The following is a 10,868-nucleotide window of genomic DNA, read 5'->3' on the forward strand; positions in this document are numbered from 1 at the left end:
ATACAGATTTGTTTAGATTTTCTGCCCGGAGTGGACCGGAACCGGCCAGGTGTTTCATTGAAGTCGGTCCGGGCAGAACTATCTCTGCCATTTTTGTTCCGCCTGCGTAAAGTCACTCCGTGACATTAGGGTCCATGTCTTGAATACACTGGATCTTCTCAGAAGCAGAGATAACAGTCTTTCCATCTGATTTTCTTACAGAAGTTTCATTAACATCAGAAACTATTTTTGTTACAGGAGCAACAGGGGAAAGGGACATTTCTCACAAAAACACAGCCTCTCACTCTTCAGTTTGGCCCACATGTAGTCACTGTTGCCGTGTGGGTAGGTGACATTACTGAGTTTGGATGCATTGATGAATTTGACTTCAGATTTGCAATTCAGAGATGGAAAAGTTACATGTTTGTTAAGAACATATGTTAGCACTGATCACACCCAAATAACAAAACTTGTTGTGGGATACTTGACAAATTTATACTGTCAAATTTACAGGCACTCTTCCTCCTTGTACAAAACAATGGTTGCAAATTGGCAGATGACAATATTTGGAGATTTCGACACCGATTCGTAGCTCCAAAAGCCCTAATTCCTTATTGGCCACACAGATACACAGCGTCAGACACTTAGGCATTTTTCAAATGTGTTCATGTTTTAATGCAATTTGGTGGGCGAGGGGTTTTAGGAAACATGCAGAAGAAATGGTTTGTGGATGCGTAACTTGTCAAAGACACAATCCGGCACCCCCAATTCCATGATTTGTAAGCAGAACACCCGCACCATTAGGGCCGTTTTGTGAATTGCAGTGTTACTTCATAAGATGTTTTTGTTATAACTGATACATTTTCTCATTGGGTGGAAGCTTTCCCCACAAAGAAAGGCACTGCTGCCTTTACGGCCTGGGTGCTGGTTCGACACATCATTCCCAGATGGGGAATGCCACACACTATTGATTCTGATCTGGGCACCCACTTTACTGGTCAGGTCTGTCAGGAAGTCTGTAGGCTTCTGGGTATTCAATGGCATTTTCATTGTCAGGGACATCCTCAGATGTCAGGCTTGGTCGAAAGAACTAATCAAACGTTAAAATTCAGACTGGCAAAGAATGGAACGACAGCGCTAACGTGGGTGGAGGCATTAGTTCTTTGTAGTATCAGTTCATCAGCTAACAAAGAAACTGGGCTAAGTACTTTTGAAATGATCAAAGGTTGACCAATGTCACTGCCAGACTCCAGACCCTGCAGAAACAGATGTACATTTAATGTCAGATTCCTTTTTGGAATATTGTATTGGTTTGACTAAAGAAGTACGAAGAGCGCAAAATCAGGTTCAGGATGCATAGAAAATGCCTCCAGAGAGTGCACATAAATTGCCTAGATGGACACATATTAGACACTACAAATTAGCTTATACTCCCAAATCTTACTCCCTCATAGTCACAAAAAATAAAAAACAAGTATACATTAATAAATACATTGTGGATATTTTGAAAACGTCTCAAAAATATAAAATGCCTAAATTTCCAATAGTTAACAAAATAAAGAATGTTCAGGTTTTTTTATCTGAGGAGGAGAGACCAGCATTTCCAACTCTGCTTTTAGGAGACGGATCAGAAGTTTTGCTTTGGTTTGCTTCAGTTTGGTCAGCTTGATTTGTTCCTCTGCTGGGAGTATCTGTGCTTCTGCTCTTTCAGTCTCTCGTTTTAGAAGTAATTCATTACCCCAAAAGACGGATGTCGGCTCTGTGAACGTCAAACTCTCGCGAGACTAGTGTGTGAATGAACACGGCAGCGCACTGCTGCAAGAAATCAACAAACTTTTCTTGGACTTTATTTTAACTGGATCCAGATAACAACTGGCCCCTGATCCAGATTTGGAAATCCCATGTTTTTCTATCCAGGATCAGGTAAACCATCTCACTTTTGTCTTGTTTTTTTAAAGCAAAATTGGATCGGATCACCCTGATCCAGATACACACTTTATCAGATTAGCAAATCTGGATTAAATGGGATCACGTCAATGTTGACTAGGTTTGTAAAAAACTGCAGGTAGTTTGGTCAGTCACATTCCCTAAATATTTAAATATAACTTTAGTACCTCTGTTATCTCACAGTTAGATATTTGTTTATATTTCAATACATACTGGAGATTTGTATAAAGTGTCATTCTTGTTAACACAGTTATGGATACTTTAAGTTTTGCTATTTCTCTGAGAGATGTATTTTATGCTGAGATATTAGTATGCTGTAGCACATTACTAAACTACATGTTGTTACATCTGCCAGCTGGAGTGCCCTGCTATTCCACCAGAGGACACTCCTGGAGCATTGGCTGTTTACATGGACTACAAATCCCACAATCCATTGCTGGAGTCATTAGCTCAGATTACATTCACCTGTTTCTTGTTAAGCCTTATCAGTCAGCCTATTTATACCTTTTTGCAAAGTCTTGTTGTTGATAATGCTGCCATTCTCAGCGAGTGTTTGATGGTCTTTTTATGATCCATGTACCTATGTTTGGAGTGTTCTTTGCCTTTGTTTTCAGACAGATTTACTGTGGATGACCACCTGCCTTTTCTATTGGTTTTATGATTGCAGATTACCCTTTAAATTAAACTGCCTTTGGATCTTTAACCCACCGTGTCTCTAGGCAGTGTATCACACATGGGAAGCAAAGATTTAGCCCTTTATTTTTAATGAAGGTTCTACTAATGCTTTTGGATGTACAGTATGTTTATCTTATTTGTATCATACTTCACTTTTTACCTTGCCATTTACACCATTAATAGAGATATGCTTGGTTTATAAGTGAAATAATGTAATATTGAAATTGTGTTTGGTGAAAGATACATTTTTCATTTAATTTAATTGCCATTCTTAGTCAATCATGAGATTTAAAATAGTAGTGAAGCTGCTGCTTGTGTTGTGTCTTTGCATGAGCCTCTCTGTGACATGTTATTGAACTATAAAACTGACTGGAAATCAAACCCATGACCTTTCTGCTGCTCAATGATCTATCTATTAACTGAGCTCCAGTACAGGAAAAAGGAATTTAAATTTCAGACAGTGCACCATTCTGTTTGATTTGGTTATAACAACACCATCATTACTCTTGACTATAGAAGCAAAGGAAAGAGGTTGTGAGCTGGTAATCACTGGCAGGTTTTGCTTTACAAATGAGCATCATTAGTTCTGTTTTACATTAAATTAAAATGGGATAGATAAAAGGAGAGAGATATTTACCTCTGGTCACAGATGAAGAACACAACAAGAAGAGTGAAGAAGAAAACAGAAAATATACAATTAATCAAGGTATGTTCGATTTTGATTCAGCTAATAGAGCTTTAAATTCAGAAAAATCTATTCACTAAATCACTATTGAGGTATTAATAGTTGACATATAAACACCTGCAGTCTGATGCCTTTTATAAGATTATCATCAATAACTCCAGGGGCCTCATTAATAAAGCGTGAAGATTTGATCGTAAAGTGTGCGTACCCAAAAATTTACGGCAAAGTCCATATTTATAAAAACTGTGTTTGACGTGGAAAAGTGCTTTGCACCACATAAAGGTCTGAGCAGACGTACAAACTTTGGCTTGTCTGATTGCGGCAGGTTTTTGGAAATATAAGCCATTCTTGCTACTCAAATTGGGTTTAAACATTGACAGGCGCTCTTTTATAGGTCTATGACATTAATTAGTAGGGATGCACCGATACTGGTATCGGGTATCGGCCTCGATACCACATTTTCTAAATGAACTCATACTCGTTAAAAGTCCCCGATACCAAGGATCAATACCACGTTCTGAGAAATGTCTATGTTTGAGCGGCGTGTAAGGGGTTAATGCCTCTTGTATTGTCCAAAGAGACAGAGTTTACAACAAATTGGAAAACTAGTCCCTTGTTTTTTTTTGTTAAATTATATGACTAAAGCTGTTACCTGTAAATTTAAATCATGTTTTTTATTAAGTACTCTGTATCGGTATCGGCAAGTACTGAAATGCAAGTACTCTTACTCGTATTCCAAAAATGTGGTATCAGTGCATCCCTATTAATTAGGCATTGTTTTAAGGACGCAGATCTGAAACTGCTCGGCTGCGCACAAGTTCAAGTTAATTTGCGATTTATAGATTTGATAGGGGTACGCGCGTTTTCTGCACGTACGTTGGGTTTATGAATCATACATACGCATTTTTGATAAATGATCGTAAGATCAAATGTAGGATGGTTTTTACGCAGCATTTTATAAATGAGGCCCCAGCAACCCAATGATTAACATTACCATTATAAAGTTTAGGGTCATACTTACAAATATTTTTTCCTGATTTGAGAATAATAAAAACACTTTCAGGTAAAAGATCTTTTCTGCTAGGGTGGGACCCTCAAAGGTTCATTTTGTACCTTTATGTGTATACAACGCATTACAAATGTTGTACATTTTGGGGTACAATATTATACCCTAAGGACCTATTGTGTACCTTAAGGAACTATTTTATAACAGTTAAATTTTAGAGATACATAACAACTTAAAGGAACAGAAAGTAGTGGTGAAAATGTATTTTGCATTCAAACGAATAGTGCTCTCTAGCGCCTCGCTTTTCCAAAAGCGTGTTGTGATTCCGGTAGCCGTTATGTAATCACTGATCTCCTTGTACGTTTCAATAATATAATCTAATAAAAAAAATAAAACCTATTTTATGACCTTTAGTGTAGGCAACATTTGTCTAGAATTTAAATCTTTTCTTTATCATTTGATCAAGAAGCTTCTCTCACGCTGAGATTAAACACTATTGAAGGAGTTCACATCCATTTTGACATTCATTTCACATACAAACAAAATGTATATTTTTAAATGAACTGTATTTTGCTTTGGATATAAGCTTCTGCCATATGCATAATTGTAAATGTGATATATGATAAGGATAAACCATCAGAATAAAGCATTCAACAGCCCTGTGGTATAACCTTTTATATCTCAAATGTGTATTAGGACATTATCGGTTAATCTCTTCAACTGTAAAATGTGGACATCTGGACTTCTCTTTGTACTTTTAGGTGAGTAAAAATCTGGTACATGTACATTATTTACATGTGTTTAAGCCTGCAGCACAATGCCAGCAGCATTAATCACGGGCACGTTTAAGTTCAAACCAGTGCACAACGTTTTGCTACGGTTTCTGGGTAGAACTACATGTTTCCTGGAAACAGTGTGCACCGGTGTGAAACAGGGTTTGAGATACATTTTCCTTTGTTTGGTGGTTGTGTCAGAAATGCAGTACAATCAGCTGCAACGTGTAAATAAACCACATAGTAAAATACCTTGTGCAATGTTTTGTCGAGGCTGAACGCAGCCCAGATATATTTTGCTCCAGTGAGTCATACATGAATATTTATGAGCTTTCTGAACATACATGTTTAACTGGACATTTTTAGTCCACAAATCTCTGCATTTGTTTGAGAGGCACGAGTTATGTATATGGATGTCTCTGCTCGCTCACTTTAATGGAGCGGGGCATAGCAATCTCATCTCATTACAGTTAAACAGGTAACAGGAGAAAGACGGTACCTCTCCTCCTTCTCATACAGTTTACATTGAATAACAATATCTGTTTTTGATCTCAAGCAGACATTCCAAGCATTATGTAGACATTTATCGTTTGCTTCTATGACAAGTATTCATTAACTTACACTTAATTTTTCTGACGCGTTTCTAAAAGGACTTCACTGAGGGAGAAAGAACAAAACACGCATCATGTTTATTTTCTTAATTTTGCAAAAAGCACAACATTGTGTTTTTATTGGGAGTGGACAGAAAAAAACTAGACACTTTAACCTTTTAAATGATGTATAAATTATATCTGTATGTCAAAAATCAGCAGACTAATCTACGTCTCTTTTTGGAGTGATTGAAAAGTAAAGAGTTTGCGGCGATGCAACTCAGTCGACCCCAGAGTGTTAAAGACAGCTACAGAGTCAGCAGTTTGTGTCGCGACCAGCAGATCATTCCACAGCTGTGGAACAGCTCCTGAGAAGGTACACGCTAATGTTTTTTCCCCTTTTTGAGATGGCACCACAAGCTGTTGCTTGGTGACAGAGCGCAGGAATCGAGAGGGTACATAAGGCTGTATAAGCAAGTGAAGGTAAGGGGGTGCTGACCCAGTGGTGGTTTTAAAGGCCAGGAGCAGAGCTTTAAATTTGATGCAAGTTTCTACAGGAAGCCAGTGTAACTTGACAAAGAGAAGAGTGACGTGCGCCCTCTTTGGCTCATTGAAGACCACTCTTGCCACTGCATTCTGGATCATCTGTAGGGGTTTGGTTGTGCAGGCTGGGAGTCTGGACATGACAAGAGGCTGCACTAGGACTTGTGTAGCATGCTCAGATAGGAAAAGTCTAATTTTCCTAATGTTGTAGAGGATGATTCTACAAGACTGGGCGGTGCTGGTAACATGCTCCGTGAAGCTAAGCTGATCATCAATGACCACTCCTAGGTTTCTGGTTGTCCTGCAAGGCGTAATGGTTGAAGATCCTAGCTGAATCAAAAGATTGTGATGAATGTTAAGGTCAGATGATATGACAAGAAGTTCCATCTTTGCAAAGTATAGCTGGAGATGATGATCCTTCATCCAAAGTGAGATTTCACTCAGGCATGTTGAGAAGCAGCCAGAAACGACAGGCTGGAATGACCATATTTCCGAATTACAGAACCCAGGGATGTCATATATAGGAAAAACAGTGGTCCAAGCACTGAGCCTTGAGGTACCCTGGTATTGGGACGATGGGGTTTAAAGACATCACTTCTCCAGAATACTCTAAATAACCTGCCTGAGAAGTAAGACTTGAACCATAGAAGCACTGTACCAGAGACACCTATAGCTTTGAGGGTCGACAGGAGGATGTGGTGATTGACCGTGTCAAAAACGGCAGATAGATCAGCACAGAAGATTTGGAGGCTACTAGGGGTGACCCCGAATAGTCGAAGATTCGATGCATCGATAGGAGAAGCCTGATTCGACTACCAATCTCATAGTCGAATCGTCGCAGATGTGTTATGAAATGAAGATCATTCAATTTTGGCCGTATGGGTGCACACATTATCTGATTTCACATATAACAGCTTTCTCACAATATATTAATATACTGCATATTATGATAATGCTGCAAATAATATGTGAAGTAGCAGCTTTCAATAAATATTTTTTAAATGCGTTAATAAATCCAACAACCCCTGTGACCGGGCTACACGTCCATAAGAGGTTTATATGTTAATAAACCATTGCTTCTTTGTTTCTACATTTAAAAGACAAAGCTGGCAAATTAAACTATGACTTTCCTTCTTTTAATAATTTCTATATTTTATTTTATTTAGAAATCACTTTGGGTTATCTGATTTAACTATTTGGCTTGTGTTTTGTTTCCGTGCACTTGAGGCATTTTGCATATTTGTTCTTGTTACTTTTGACCTTATTTTATTAAAAAAAATTATTTGTTATAAACGTAAATTCTGATCTATTTTAAGTATGTAAATTTTGGATAGCTTTTCGTTGTATCGATGTTGCGCTATTGCGTGCTGGCCATGCTTGCGCATGTTATTTAGCCAAAGAGGCTAGGTGCTCTGCGTCTCATATTTAGGAGTTCATCAAACTAAACATTAAAAAACGGATGTTTTTCTACGAGTATAAGTTTTTAAAATGTATTTAAAACAGAGTGGTTATATTGTCTATCTTAAAGTTAAACTACAAAACAGGTAAGCCGTTTTTTTTATTTCGGTGATGAAACGGAAACTAGTATCTGCACCGAACCTATTTCTGCCTGACACGAATGTCTTTCTTGTGATTTAATATTATGGTCAGTTGGTGTTCACTTTCAAATTATAGCAAAGAGATTCCTGAAATAAATAATATCATCCGGTCTTTCTGTATCTAAAGTTAATACAGAGATGATCAAAGTCAAAGCAAGCAAGCAGGTATTTCTGTGCTAAATAATAACGCGTAGTGTCTATAAAATCATTAATTTCAGTGTTTTTCTTGTTATAAATTAAAGTTTAATGAATTGTATATAAAGATTAGTTTTAATCATTTACACACTCTTAAAACGAATGTGTTAAATTAACACATCTTGTGTCTAGTTAAGGACAACACATCTAGTGTGTTGTCCTTAATTTAACACATCTCTGTGTTATTTTTAGAACAACACACTTTGTGTTGTTTTAACACATCTTGTGTTGTCCCTTTTATTTATATCAACTCTAAATTAACAGAAAATGACACATAATGTGTTAAAATTAACACATAATGTGTTAAATAGTTTAACACAAAGCAATGTGTTAAAATTAACACACCCTGGGATGTGTTAATTTTAACACATTGCTTTGTGTTAAACTATTTAACACATTATGTGTTGTTTTTAACACATTATGTGTCATTTAAGTTCCAAAAAAATAAAAGGAACAACACAAGATGTGTTAAAACAACACAAAGTGTGTTGTTCTAAAAATAACACAGAGATGTGTTAAATTAAGGACAACACACTAGATGTGTTGTCCTTAACTAGACACAAGATGTGTTAATTTAACACATTCGTTTTAAGAGTGCAGTCACAATCACAAATTATTTGTCATTTCTCATTTGTCGGGTTTTTTTGGTCATGACTGCTTTGACGTGCTATCTCCAAATTAAATAAAAACACTAAATTGTAGCCGGAGTTTCCAAGGCAGGATCACCTTTGTTATTTTTTTAGGTTTAGTTATCAAATGTATTTTTGTGTGATGTTCTGTAGTTCGTGGCTTTAAAATGTTATGAGGAATAATTAAACAAATGTTGCCTTACATTTATATATATAAATGCATCGTCAGTTTTGTCTTCGTTTATTACTTGAAAGACAGTTTAGGTCACTTTATCAGACAGTTGTTTATGTGTGCTGCTTGTGAAAGAAAATAAAAGTTACCAATTTGTACCTGGTCTGGCCCCCTCCCAACCCATGCACACAAACATAGATGATTCGACTATCGGTCGACTATGGAAAGATTCGAAAATTCTGATTCAAATATGTAAATCCTTAGTCGAGGACACCCCTAGAGGCTACAGTACCATTGCCTGCTTTGTTACTAAAAGCAGTGCAGTTTTGGTATAGTGACTGCTCTTGAAGCCAGTCTGATTGCTGTCCAGGAGGTTATTCTGTTTAAAGGAGGAGAAGAGCTGGTCAAAAACCACACGCTGGAGAGCTTTGGTAGTAAAGGAACGAGAGAGACCGGTCTGTAGTTCTCTATTGCAGGATTAAGTCAGGGTTTCTTTAGCAATGGGGTAATACGGGCCTCTTTAAAAGCTGTGGGAAATACCAGTGGAAAGACATGAGTTAATATATATTCAACATATATTTGTATGGTACTTTTTCTAAGTTATGTCATCTAATCACAAGTCAAGACTTAACAAAAGTAGGTGGAATTGACTTGTGAAACCAAGTTGTTTTAACTAGACCCCGAAGCCGCCGCCAGGCGCCGCCATTTGCGCCATTTAGAAGTTCAGCCGCCATCAGCCAATAATTTCCTAAGCCAAATTGAGCCGCCAGCTGATAAAGTTTGGCTGAGCCGTCTAGAATTATTTGCAATCAAATAATAATTCTATCACATAGAGACATACACACACGAAATATATAAACAATACACGAGATCCATTTTCCGATTGGTTTCATAACAGCACAGTCTTGTGCTCGCTCGTTGCTACAATACACAGAGGGGTTGCAACAACCTGTGGAGGTCGCATATGCAGGCTGCATACGTCATCAAGCCTGGTTTATTTAAGTTAACTGAGCATTACATTCGCAAGCCATACGCATATTAAAACAATTTACGATTAACTTATAATAAGAATAAACTTTATAATTGTTGATATTTTGAAATAAGACAGTGTTGATGACGTAGGCAGCGTAAAAATGCGACCTCCGGAGGCTGCAGTCTTCAGATTGGGAAATTAAAATTGCCCGTTTTCCGTACAGAAGAAGCGAAGCATTAGTAACGTGCGCGTCACAACAATGCATTTCAAAAATAGACCGTGTTATTTTTATTTTTGACCAATGCGCGCGACCAGCATCCACACAGGAAAAAGCTGCGGGTAAAATAACGTTTGTATGTCTGTTTCCGGGTGCTGTATGCAGTATGTTCATTTTTACTTTAATTTTGTATTGGAACTGCGATTTGGAATCGGTGAAGTCAAATATAGACGCGTTTCTTATAAGAGCCGCTTCTGGGAAGTCCGCGCGCGGCATAACATTGACTAAAGTGGTCGCAATCAGGTCCGGTAGCGCAGCACACGCATAATTCTGCGAATGAGAGCACTAAGTAAAACCAACAGAAAGTTTCTATCGGTCTCCTGTGCTGCTTGAACCCCAGAAGTAAAGAGACTTTTAAAAAGCTTGCCAGTAAAATCCATATCACACCAGCAATGACAAGGTAAGCTAACGTTGCTATGGTTACAGTCCAGATACATAGATTGCTAGGCTATTGCTATGCTATCTACATTTTTATTACAAACAGCAACCAAAACTACAACGTAAAATTAGTGTAGACTTTAAACATCAATGTTAAAAGTTTTTACCAGCCTTTGTATGGGAACCTATATTCATTCATTCATTCATTCAACCCAGTGCATGCCAGGTTTGTGCTGTGGCTCTGAATTAAAAGTGAATTAAAGAATAGAAATTAAAAGAGGTTGCATGTTTTGCCATGTTATTAGTCTATAGGTAGCATTATAGTGGGCTCTAGCTCTATTGTGTTTGGTTATGTGTACCATAATTTACCATACTTTTACCAGATCATTTGTCTACGTTTATAATTCTGACAGTTATTGTATTTTGCCATAAGTCTTCACTGTGCCTA

Source organism: Paramisgurnus dabryanus, chromosome 2 (genome assembly GCF_030506205.2).
Source record: "Paramisgurnus dabryanus chromosome 2, PD_genome_1.1, whole genome shotgun sequence".
NCBI lineage: Eukaryota > Metazoa > Chordata > Actinopteri > Cypriniformes > Cobitidae > Paramisgurnus > Paramisgurnus dabryanus.